Genomic DNA, 12216 nt, shown 5'->3' with positions numbered 1-12216 from the left:
TTGTGTCAGACAAAGTATATTGAAACATTGTTGCGGAGATTTGGCCTTGAAGACTGCAAGCCTATTGCTACTCCAATGGAGACAGGTTTGAAGTTGAGTCTTCATGATGCTGGAGATCACTTTGATGTCACACTCTATCAGACAGTTGTTGGTTGCCTCATTTATGTATGCATTACGAGGCCAGACATTCAGTTTGCAGTCTCACAGGTGAGCAGATTTATGCATAGCCCAGGCATTAAGCATTGGCAGGCAGTGAAGCGTATCTTTCGCTATTTGAGTGGTACTCGGCATCTTGGGTTGTTTTATCCCAAGGGGGGATCATTGCCGCCAGATTTACATGTTTTTTCAGATTCTGACTGGGCTGGTTGTTATGACACACGCGTGTCCACGAGTGGTTTTTGCTTCATGCTTGGAAGCTCATGCATATCATGGTTGAGCAAGAAGCAGCCTACTGTGGCCACTTCTAGTTGTGAAGCTGAGTACAGGGCAGCTTTCACAGCTACGGTTGAGTGTGTGTGGCTCAGACGCCTTATGGCTGATTTGGGTGTTGGGCAGCCATCTGCCACCACCATCTTCACTGACAGTCAGAGCGCATTGGCAGTTGCGCGGAACCCAGTGTTCCATGCTCGTACGAAGCACATTGAGGTGCACTACCATTATGTCAGGGAGAGACTCTCTGCAGGAGAGATCAGTTTGGCTTATGTGCCAACACAGGATAACCTTGCAGACCTTTTCACAAAGGCTCTGCCTCGTGAGAAGTTCGAAGCTTTTCGCAAAGCTTTGGGCTTACTCCCTTTTGTGGATTCGTCCACATAGCTAGACACTTCCCTATACATGAGTGCTAGCTCTTGTTCACCGCATCACTCCAGGGGGGATTTGTTACCATATTATAGTAGTGATGTGTGTGAACACACTTAGGACCGCCGGGGCACTTTTTCCCTCACTAGGAGGTTTTTTCCCCCGTGCATTGTATATACGCCCATTATCTTCTAGGGCTTGTTATCTTTCATTTCAGGCACTCATAATACACTACTGTGTTGTGCTCAAGCTTCCTCATCTTCTTGAAGTTGTGTGTGCATTCCTGCAACCCTAATTCCAACATTGAAGGGGTCCCCTATGCAAAAAAATAGCAGGTTTAGGTGGAGAATATTCATGCCCATCCGGCATTAGATGGTGATGAAACTTTGCAAGAGGGTCCACGAGGCTACTACCTCTCCTCACACAAAGTTGCACCACCATCAAAGGTCAAATGTACTAGATGGTGTGTTGCCATCCGTTATTTTTTCGCATAGTACCCAAGGGATCTACTATGCAAAAAATAGTTGGTTTGGGTGTGGCATCATTATCATACGGCATCCGATGGTGATTAAACTTTTCGATCGAGTCCATGGGGATGCTACCCCACCACTCACAAAGTTTCACCACCATTGAATGCCGGATGGTGGGGACGGTGTGTTGTTACCCATTATTTTTCATATTGTTGAGATATCGAGCTCATCTAGTGCGGTGGACACTGATGACCCGCCTGGGGGATAGGCCCTACACTTACACCACTGGCATGGTTGGTGAGATCATGGGTGATATGCGGCCAATGGGATGACAGGCTGTGTGATAGCCATTCTAGAGACTAGCATAGTTATAGCACCAGATCATTTAGCTGGGTTCACACTAAAGAGAACCCTAGTATGTATTTGGTTGAGTACCTTTTTATATTGTGTGTACTCTTATCTTTGTATATGGTGTGTTGAGTGTTGGGTAAAGAAGAAGAAGATTTTCAGCCTCTCACCTTGTGTGTTCTCTTTTAGGGTTTTGTGAGTGTGTGTGTGCTTGTAAGAGCTCAAGCTCTCTTCTCCTTTACATCTTTTCATGGTATCAGAGCCTGGTTCATGCTAAGGGCTGAGCTGCAAGCAAGAGAAGCACAAGAAGCGGTACAAGGGTAAGAGCTTCATCTATTCTTCCCTATTTGTGTTGGTGACTACACCCTTGTCGGGAGTTCTACGGGAGGAATCGACAAACGATCTTTGATTGAGGAGCTTTCTTTGCGGGAGTAAAGCTATAGGACAACTATAATATCCTATCGAACGAATTTTTTTGGGCCGAAAACGCGTTAGGACCTCCGTTTTTTGAAAAGTAGGCGATTTCGAGCACTGCAGGTAAGTCATCGATTCTCTGCAGAACTCTGTTTTAAGAACTGCAGGAAGACAGATTGGTTGTGCAAACATTATGTGTGCTCTCCAAGGAGGTCAACAGTTGCCATTGGGTGTATGTATGCACATTGAGGTCACTGGTTGTGACATTTGAGTGTAGTACAATACCGCTGCAAAAAATACAGCAGTTTGTGTAGGACAAACTAGGACAAACTAGAGTGTTGTTTCTAGTAAATTTGTGTGTCTGGCTAGATGTCAAATGATGGCATAAACCAGATTGTTGCTGAGAAGCTTGATAAGCACAACTTCCATGCTTGGAGGTTCAGGTTGACAAATTTCCTAAGATGAGAAAGGGTTATTGGGACTACATAGAAGATTCACGCATGAAGAGGCACCGGAGATACCAGATATCAATCTGACTGCTACAGATGTGAAAGAGTTCAAGGATTGGAACCAAGGAGCCAGAAAAGTTATGTATTGGCTCTCTATCAGTATACAGGACACCATGATTGGGCACATACAGGATGCCAAGTCCCCCAAGGAGGCGTGGGACACCTTGGTAAAACTCTATGAAACGAATACCAAGGCACGAAAGATACAGTTGAAGAATGAACTTCATACTGTGGAGAAAAAGAGTATGCCTATAAAAAAATGACTATGCATTGAAGATCAAGGGTATTGTGGAATCCCTTGCATCTATTGGCATTTCAGTAGATGATGATGATAAGGTGGAAGTATGTCTATGTGGTCTCGGGCCACAATACAAGGCGTTCAAGACGTCTATTCAGACGACTCGGAAAAACATTCCCAATTTCATAGATTTGGTGTCTATGTTGATTATAGAAGAGAAGAGCTTAGGTGAAGACCAACAGCCTTCACAAAACAAAAACAGTTCAGAGCAACAGGCCTTCTACACAAGTTCAGGAAGAGGACGAGGTAGAGAAGGCCGTGGACACGGCCAAGGAGGTGGCCAAATATTTAATCAGAATTATGGCCAGCGCAGCAACAACAACAGTCCCAGAATTCACAACAACAACACGCAGGTGGAAGAGGCCAATTCAGAGAGGTAGGGGGAGTCAAAGAGGTCATGGAAATTGGCAAAGACAGCATAATGATACATGTGGATGCTTTTATTGTGGTAAGCCTGGACATGTGCACGCAGATTGTTAAGAAGCAGACTGACATGCAAAATGGAAAATTGTAGCAAAACAACTATGCATCCTTGAGCAGAAACAATGAGGATAATGAAAGGTTATTTGTTATGCAGCAGGTCGTTAATGCCATGTCTGAAAATGTTGAAGCAGCACATAAATGGTACGTTGATTCAGGTGCTTCAAACCACATGAAAAGTCATGGGGAGTGGTTCAAGGAGATGAAAAACCTTAAAAGACTAGGTTTTGTGGAAACAGGGGATGACACTGCTCATCCAATTGCCCATGTTGGATATGTGCCATTGTCTATGCAGGATGGCAAAGTGAAGGACCTTGCAGATGTGCTTCATATTCCGATGGTTTCAGTTGGCCAGATGAGTGAGCAGGGTTTGCAGGTTCGGTTTAACCCTGATGGTTGTTATGTTGAAGACTTTAAAGACAAGTGTAGGTTGGTTGTAAAAGGCAACAGAGTGGGCATAATGTTTACATTGAATATAAACATGCCTGAAGTGAGTGCTGCGATGTTTGCAAATGGTTCAAGAATTGTTACAGACACAGACATTTGGCATTAAAGAATTGGACATGTGAATGTGCAGAGAATGAAGTCTATGTGCAGACTAAAGGAATTGTGACAGGGCTGCCAAAGTTTAAAGTTGAAGGTATGCAAAAAATATGTGAAGCATGCCAATGTGGAAAGCAAACAAAGCATGTATTTCCACGTAACAAAAATGTGAGCAGAAATGCACTAGATGTTGTGCATTCAGATGTATGGGGTCCTACGAAGACCATGTCTATGGGAGGCTGTAGGTATTATGTGACATTTATTGATGACGACACAGGAAAGTGTAGGTATACTTCATGAAGGAGAAGGGTGAGGTGTTCACTCATTTTTAGAATTCCAGAGTTATGGTTGAAAAGCAAATAGAGAAATATGTAAAGTGCCCGAGGTCAGATGAAGGGGGAGAGTACTTCTCCAATGAGTTCTCTGAATTTTTAAAGAAGAATGGTATTCGGAGATAGTTTACATGCAGATGCACTCCGCAGCAAAATGGAGTTGCTGAGCGAAAAAACAGGCACATTGCTGAGATTGCATGAGCATTGATGGAAGAGAAGAATATGCCGCATAGCTATTGGACTGAGGCTACAGTAGTTTACATCATGAACAGGACTCCAACTGCAGCCATACATGATGTAACTCCAGAGGAGAGGTTTACTGGCAGAAAACCTGATTTATCTTATCTGAAAGTATTTCAAATTGGATGCATTGCATATATGCATGTGCCAGATGAGCTGAGAACTAAGCTAGATCCAAAAGCTGAAAAATGTGTGTTTATTGGGTATTCCCTTGAGCAAAAGGGATACAGGTGTTACACATGAGTTGAGGGTAAGCAGGGATGTTGTTTTTGGTGAGATGAGCAGCTGGTATGCTGTTGAAAAAGAAGCTGTTGGGGCTGATGTGAGTGGAAATGTGGTTGCACAGAATGCAAGTCAGCAATCACAGCCTTTGAGTGGGCCAGTAGAGTCCTCATCTAGTGGTTCAATTTTGATAGACCATGGAGTGGCAGGCTGCATCATAATACCAGTCTTGCAAATGTGATTAGTACATCACATAAAGGCAAAGAGAAAGTGGTAGAGCCCCTTAGTATGCCTAACATTTCTGCAGGGCATTCTCATGTTGATTGAGAGTCTAGTGGCTCAGAGATGAGCCTTGATGAGGAACTTGGGATACCAGCTCTATGAGAACACCTGGTGTAAAGAAGTCTATGGAAGCCATGATTGCAAAGCTGCGAAGATCTGGGAGAGTGAAGAATCCTGTGTAGAGGTTTACCTATGATGGTTATGTGGCACATCACTATGCATACATGGCAAAAGGTGACAACATTAGTAGTATGCAGTTGGCCAGGAACCCAGTTTTTCATGCTCGCAAGAAGCATATAGAGGTCCACTACCATTTTGTCAAAGAGAAGGTTTTGGCAGGAGACGTTGACCTTATTTATGTCAGCACCACACAGGATTAGGTTGCTGACATCTTCACTAAAGCATTGGGTACAGAGAAGCTCCACAGATTCAGGGCTTCACTTGGTGTACATGAGATGGAGTTGAGCTCGAGGGGGAGTGTTGAGATATCGAGCTCATCTAGTGAGGCGGTGGACACTGATGACCTGCCTTTGATGACCTGCCTGGGGGATAGGCCCCACACTTACACCAGTGGCATGGTTGGTGAGATCATGGGTGATATGCGACCAGTGGGATGACAGGCTGTGTGACAACCATTCTAGAGACTCGCATAGTTATAACACCAGATCATTTAGTTGGGTTCACACTAAAGAGAACCCTAGTATGGATTTGGTTGAGTACCTTTTCATATTGTGTGTACTCTTATATTTGTATATGGTGTGTTGAGTGGTGTAAAGAAGAAGAAGATTTTCAGCCTCTCACCTTGCGTGTTCTCTTTTAGGGTTTTGTGAGCGTGTGTGTGCTTGCAAGAGCTCAAGCTCTCTTCTCCTCTGCATCTTTTCACACATAATGCCCAAGGGATCCTCTATGCAAATAATAGCGGGTTTGGGTGGAGCATCATTATCATACGGCGTCCGATGGTGGTGAAACTTTGTGATTGGGGGTCCATGGGAATGCTACCCCTCTGCTCATTGTTGCAAAGTTTCACTACCATCGGACACCACATGGGCGGGACGGTGTGTTGCCACTTGTTATTTATTTGCATGGCGTCCAAGGGATTCCCTATGCAAAAAATAGCGGGTTTAGGTGGGGCATCATGCCCATCCGGTGTTTGATGGTGATGAAACTTTGCGAGCATGTCCATCATACTACTACCCCTCTGCTCACAATGTTTCACCACCATCGAGATAGTGTGTTGCTCTCTGCTATTTCTTCGAATAGTGCCCAAGGGGTCCCCTATTTAAAGAAGAGTAAGTTTGGGTGGGGCATCATTTTCATACGATGTCTGATGGAAGTGAAGCTTTTCGAGCAGGTCCATGGGGATCCTACCCCTCTACTTGCAAAGTTTCACCACCATCAGATATCGGATGGGTGGGACAGTGTGTTGCCACTCGCTTTTTTTTGCATAGTGCTCAAAGAGTCCCCTACGCAAAAAATAGTAGGTTTGGATAGGGCATTATGCCTATCTAGAGTCCGATAGTGATGAAACTTTGTGAGCGGGTCCACGGGGTTTCTACCCCTCCGCTCACAAAGTTTCACCACCATCGAACGCCAAATGGGGGGGAGGATTTATTGCCACCCACTATTTTTTTGCATAATGCTATAGGTCTAGGACTCTTGAATGTAGAATGTCTTGTTAAAAAGCCTTAGGTTTCATACGAGCGAAGAAGAAAATGCCTATATTTTTCTTTGTCCAACAAATGTGTTGGCATTGATAATAATAGTAGAAATAAACATTTTTCCAAGTAGTTAAACAAAGGAGATGGAGAACGATTCGTTTTCTAGCACTGATTAGAGCTATGAAAGAAAAACTAATTGGGTTGGGACTTTAGAGGATGGTTCTTTTTCAAGAACTTATTGGAGCTATGAAAGAACCACTAATTTACACAATGGATTGGGACCACTACTAAAAGAAATTATTTTTCAACCAATCAAAATAAAGAGAACTCTTACATATATTTTTCAACCAATCAAAATAAAGAGAACTCTTACATATATTCAGAGGTTTTTGTTTCTCAAATCTCTTACTATATGCCGATCTTATAACTAAAATATATAAAAAAACATTCATTAAAATAAGGGGTACTCAAAATCTTAGCCAATTTTCTCAATTTTGGCAGGGATGAGTACACTAGAATGCTATTTTTTTCAAGCACTAATTGGGACTTTGGAGCCATGAAAGAAACAATAATGGTGCTAACCAATATCTTTTTTTATAGCATAACAAAAGTCAATAATATTGGCTTGGTGTGTGACATGGCAAGTAAATATAAATGTGCCATGTCATCATCAAACCTTATTTTGAATTATTTTTTCCTAACACTAATTAGATCGGGATCAATAACTTTGGAGCCATGAAAGAACAACTGACAATGCTGTGATCGATATCTTTTTTTGTAGCACAACAAGACTCAATAATATTAGCATGGTGCGTGACATGGTAGGTATATATAAATGTGCCATTTTGAAATTTTTTTCTAATGCTAATTGGATTGGGACTGATTAGTTTTTTCCTAGCATAACAGGAGTCAATAATATCATGGTGTGTAACATGGCACGTACATAAAAATGTGCCTCATTCAACCCAAAAAGTGACCTGGCCAAAGGTGGTATAACGGAGGCCTACATTGCACATGAACTTGAGCTAAAGGTCTAGATCTTTTCAATGTAGAATGTCTTATTAAAAAGCCTTAGGTTTCATACAAATGAAGGAAAAAAGGCCTATGTTTTTCTTTGTCAAATAAATAACACTGTTGCAGGCAAAATAGATAATATTTCCTGAAAACGAGAAACATTTGGCATCTTTTAAAGATTCCATTAAAAAAGTTCAAATTTTTACCTCTTTTTAAAAAGTGGTCTACGCATGTGTACAACACTACCAAAAAATGATAATATTTTGGGCACTTTATACATTTCTTACAAAAAAATTGACATGAAAAAAAAGACTTCATTTTGCTTACTTTTTGAGATTATAATTGAAAATCTAACGATGTTTATTATTTCCATCTTCAGTCCATTAAAAAAATGATACAACTATACAAAGAAACTATTTTCTAAACATATAGCTTATGGCATAGTTATGGTTTCTCATAATCATTGCTACACCATCACTACTTGATGTGTCTTTTCCTGAGAAGGTAGACGAGGCATCCTCTTCTTTATTATCCACAAATACATTTTTCTTCTTCTATGTGTACACTTCAAGCTTAGACTTCTTGGGTCATTTGGCATGTTAGCATGATTAAGGATGTGCTAAAGAGTGCAACTATAAAAAATTATTTATATGATTATATTATAAAAGAGTTATCTTGATACAGTTATTATCTTAATTATAAAATCCTATTTTGGCTCTTGATGAGTAGTATTAAAATCCATTTTGAGGCTCTTGATTATCACAATTTCTTAATTGATAATATATACTTTTTTTAAAAGATTTCGTTACATACAGATGAATTTTAAAATATCATGAATAAGCTATTTAAAAGTTGTTTAATTTTGAAAAATAATTACACACTCATTTTAAAGAAGATGTATCCTTAATGTGACAAAAAGGGGGTTAAATGGTAATTTTAGTTATTAAATGAGTTTAGCAAGCATGAAAAAGCTCGCTTTAAGAAACAAAAGTTTATACTTTCCAAAATACTTTTTTGTAAAATATCAAGCAGGTACTTAGGTTTGAATCCTACTGGTTACTACACATGGTAAGGATGTTTTAGCTACAACATTTGCAGCCAACTTACTGCTGAGTAAGAACTTCTACCTTTTTTACAATACTTGATGTTTTGTATCAACGTTATATAAAACATCAAATTCCCACAAAACTTGATGTTTTGCATCAACTCGATGCAAACCATCAATAGTTGTGTGGAAAAGTTGATGTTTTGCATCGAGTTGATGCAAAACAGCATCGAGTTGATGCAAAACATTAACTTTTCCACAACTTGATGTTTTGCATCAAATTTGATGCAAAACATCAACTCTACCACAAAACTTCATGTTTTGCAGCAAGTTTCGAATGCTCTGGAAAAAAAGTTGGAGGATCGAAGGTCAATTTTCACAAACGGCCTATTTTAGCAATTTTGATCATGGAAGCATGCTCAGACAACCTATTCCATGGATTTTGAGTACCAACATGACTATGTTTTGACGCGATGTGCAGATGTCACAAAGAGATTTATTGATGCAGCAAATCGCTTTGTGATGTCTACACATTGCGTCAAAACATAGTTGTGTTGGTACTCAAAATTTGTGGACTAGGTCATTTGAGCATGGCCGCGTAGGCGGAATCACTAAAACAGGTCATTTGTGAAAATCGATATCCGATCCTCAAACTTTTTTCTCCTTCGGAGAATCCGAAACTTTGTGCAAAATATCAAGTTTTATGGTAGAGTTGATGTTTTGCATCAACTTTGATGCAAAACATCGAGTTATGTAGAAAAGTTGATGTTTTGTATCAACTTTGATATAAAACAATAACTTTTAGGGAGCTATTTTTCTTAACTTTGAAATATTTTTACATTTTAATGAGAATTATTTTTATTTTTATTACCAATATATCTATAAAAGCTCATTCCAAATAGTAGATAATAGCCAATAAAATCTCAAAATTTTTTAAAAATCTTATAAATCATAGAATTAAAGAAAAAATATACCTAGGGATAAAGTGATATAGGTAGAACTTACATTTAGGGCTAAGGAGCTGAAAAACACATATGGTCACAACCTTTGACTACAAATTTAAGAGGAGGTCATTAAAAAAATGCTTATCTATGTAACCATGTAACCTTTATATCATAAATAATATCGCTACATAGTAGATGCCAAAAATTCATGATAGAAGAGCTAGATGAGATAATCCATGATGACCTATAATCCATTGATTTTAATCCAGATATGCAAGGCTCTATTGATTTGGAAAACCACGAGTCAATTGATTCATTAATCCTAATTTTTGTTCTACCATTCAATTTTAAAGCTGAAGAACTATAAGCAAATACATGTGGTGGGACCATCTATGTCAAGGAGGGGGGTGCATGTGAGCCTGGACTCTGCCATGCCTATGTGCAGTAGTATGCTCTCCAGCATAGGAGACCTTGAATCTACCATCATCTCATGAAAGCTCCAAGATCTTCTCTACCACCATTCCAGAAGCCCTAAGCTCCTCTCTTTTTTCTTTGTACACAAAGACAATGTCGTGAGCAAAGATTGCATCTCTCATCATCCTTCGCATGTCCTCCAAATAATTATAACCAGAGTTTATTCTACAGTACTACCCTTAGACACTATCTACTTATAAATAATAGAGCAAATAATTATTTCATGCAAACTGTCAAGGTAAGTATGTACTAAAGGCTTTGCTACTATTTGGGTCTAGAAATAGACTAAGGACGTTTGTAGAACTTTTCATAAATTATGGAGCTTATGTTGTTATGTATTCTAATATTTTTTAAGTGCTTGTCAAATAATGTTCATATTTATGCATAGTGGTAGAATTTGTCCCAAGAAAGTCCATTAAAAAAGTGTCTTATATTCATGAAATTTATAATTAAATTTTTATTTGAAAAAGATTGATATTTCTTTAAGTTTTGTAGACTCTTATGTCATTTTGTAAGTCAAGTTTATTTTTATGTCACAAACAGTAGCAGTTTATAAATCTTCGAAGGTCATACGTGTTCTCAATCTTGAAAAAAAATAGCAAAATTAATGTAATTTTTAAATTTATACATGTAATTCTAGATGTGTTTTCAAAAAAGTATGTTTTAAAGCCATTTTTAAGATTTCATACATTTTTGGGAGGGAATCTTTTTAGGTAACCCTCATCAGTTACCTTTTTTGCTCGCAACAGTGTTAAATGTCATTGATAACACTAGTAGAAAGAAACTTTTTTCCAACTAGTCAAACATAGGAGATAGAGGACGATTCTTTTTCTACTAGCACTAATTGGAGCTCTGATTGGATTGGGACTTTGGAGCCATGAAAGAAACATTGATTGATATTTCTTTCCCTAGCAAAATAAGAGTTAATAATATTGGCATGGTGCGTGACATGGCACATATATCACTACAACACATTGGGGGCGCAACAGTGTTTTGTAGTAGCGTTTCAGCAATGCATTTTTTGTCGGGATGTCGGGGATTTTGTTCGCTGGTCCGCAGCAGTAAAATCTCATTGTGCCCAATAGTGCTTCTAGCAGTGAAATTTTGCTGCTCCACAGCGTTTATAGCAGCGAAATTTCACTACTGAGCATTGCTTTTAGCAACAAAATTTCTGTGCTATACTATGATTTTACTGCTGAATAGAGTTGATAGCAATGAAATTTTTTTGCTATTTTCGCTACATGAAATTCCAGAGAGTTGTTGAATGTTGAAGTTTGAAAATACATGTCACAGGCACAAAGAAAATGATATATAGTTTTAAAAAATCATCCATTAAAATCCTTGGAGCCATGGTTCAAGCAAAAAGAAAGATAGTTGAAAACATTTGAGAAGCAAAACAATGTTAAGATCATGAATCTATCCCATCTTGTAATAAATCCATATGTGTTACTTCATTAATGTCTATATCTAATTGAAGCTCAATGAAAAGATGGGGTTCTATATCAATATCAATATCACTACTATCATGATCTAAGGAAGCATTGTCATGATTGATAGGTGACTCGTCATCTTCTTCGGATTGATGTTCCTCATGCTCTTCATCAGCCCCGTCCAAAATGTTTCCTTCATAGTCTTCTTCCAATGAGCAGATTTGAGGCATTACTTGCACCTTTTCCAGAGATTCCGCCTCCACATCTTGATCTTGAAAGATATGTTTTGAATGAGGGGAAACTTGTATAACATACCACCACTTTGGATCAATTCGATTGGCATGAAACACAACCTAATATCACAAAGAAAAGTGGTTACACTTTTATTATGCTACATCAAGATTTAATTTGGGATTGGTTGGGTTACTAACCTCTTGACAGTGTTGAGGTAGTACGAAGGTATCTTTCTCATCATTCCAAAACTTTGTGGAATCAATTTGGAAGAACCCATTTGGCTGTTTCTTCATGGTTGCTTGAGCACCTTGAACCATTTGACATAAAAAATGAATAGACTAAATGCTCTAAGTCCAATCTCAAGAAAATCCTGAATAGTTACACAATATTGAAGATTGTCGTCTATGACATTGGTATCATGTCTACTGGCTCAACTTTCTTGATCAAAAGTTACCATCACACCACAATCAAATGTGTCTCT

The sequence above is a fragment of the Cibotium barometz genome, chromosome 20, assembly GCF_041138505.1.
Source record: "Cibotium barometz isolate CiBa-2024 chromosome 20, ASM4113850v1, whole genome shotgun sequence".
Lineage (NCBI taxonomy): Eukaryota > Viridiplantae > Streptophyta > Polypodiopsida > Cyatheales > Cibotiaceae > Cibotium > Cibotium barometz.
Note: the sequence above shows the minus strand (reverse complement) of the source record.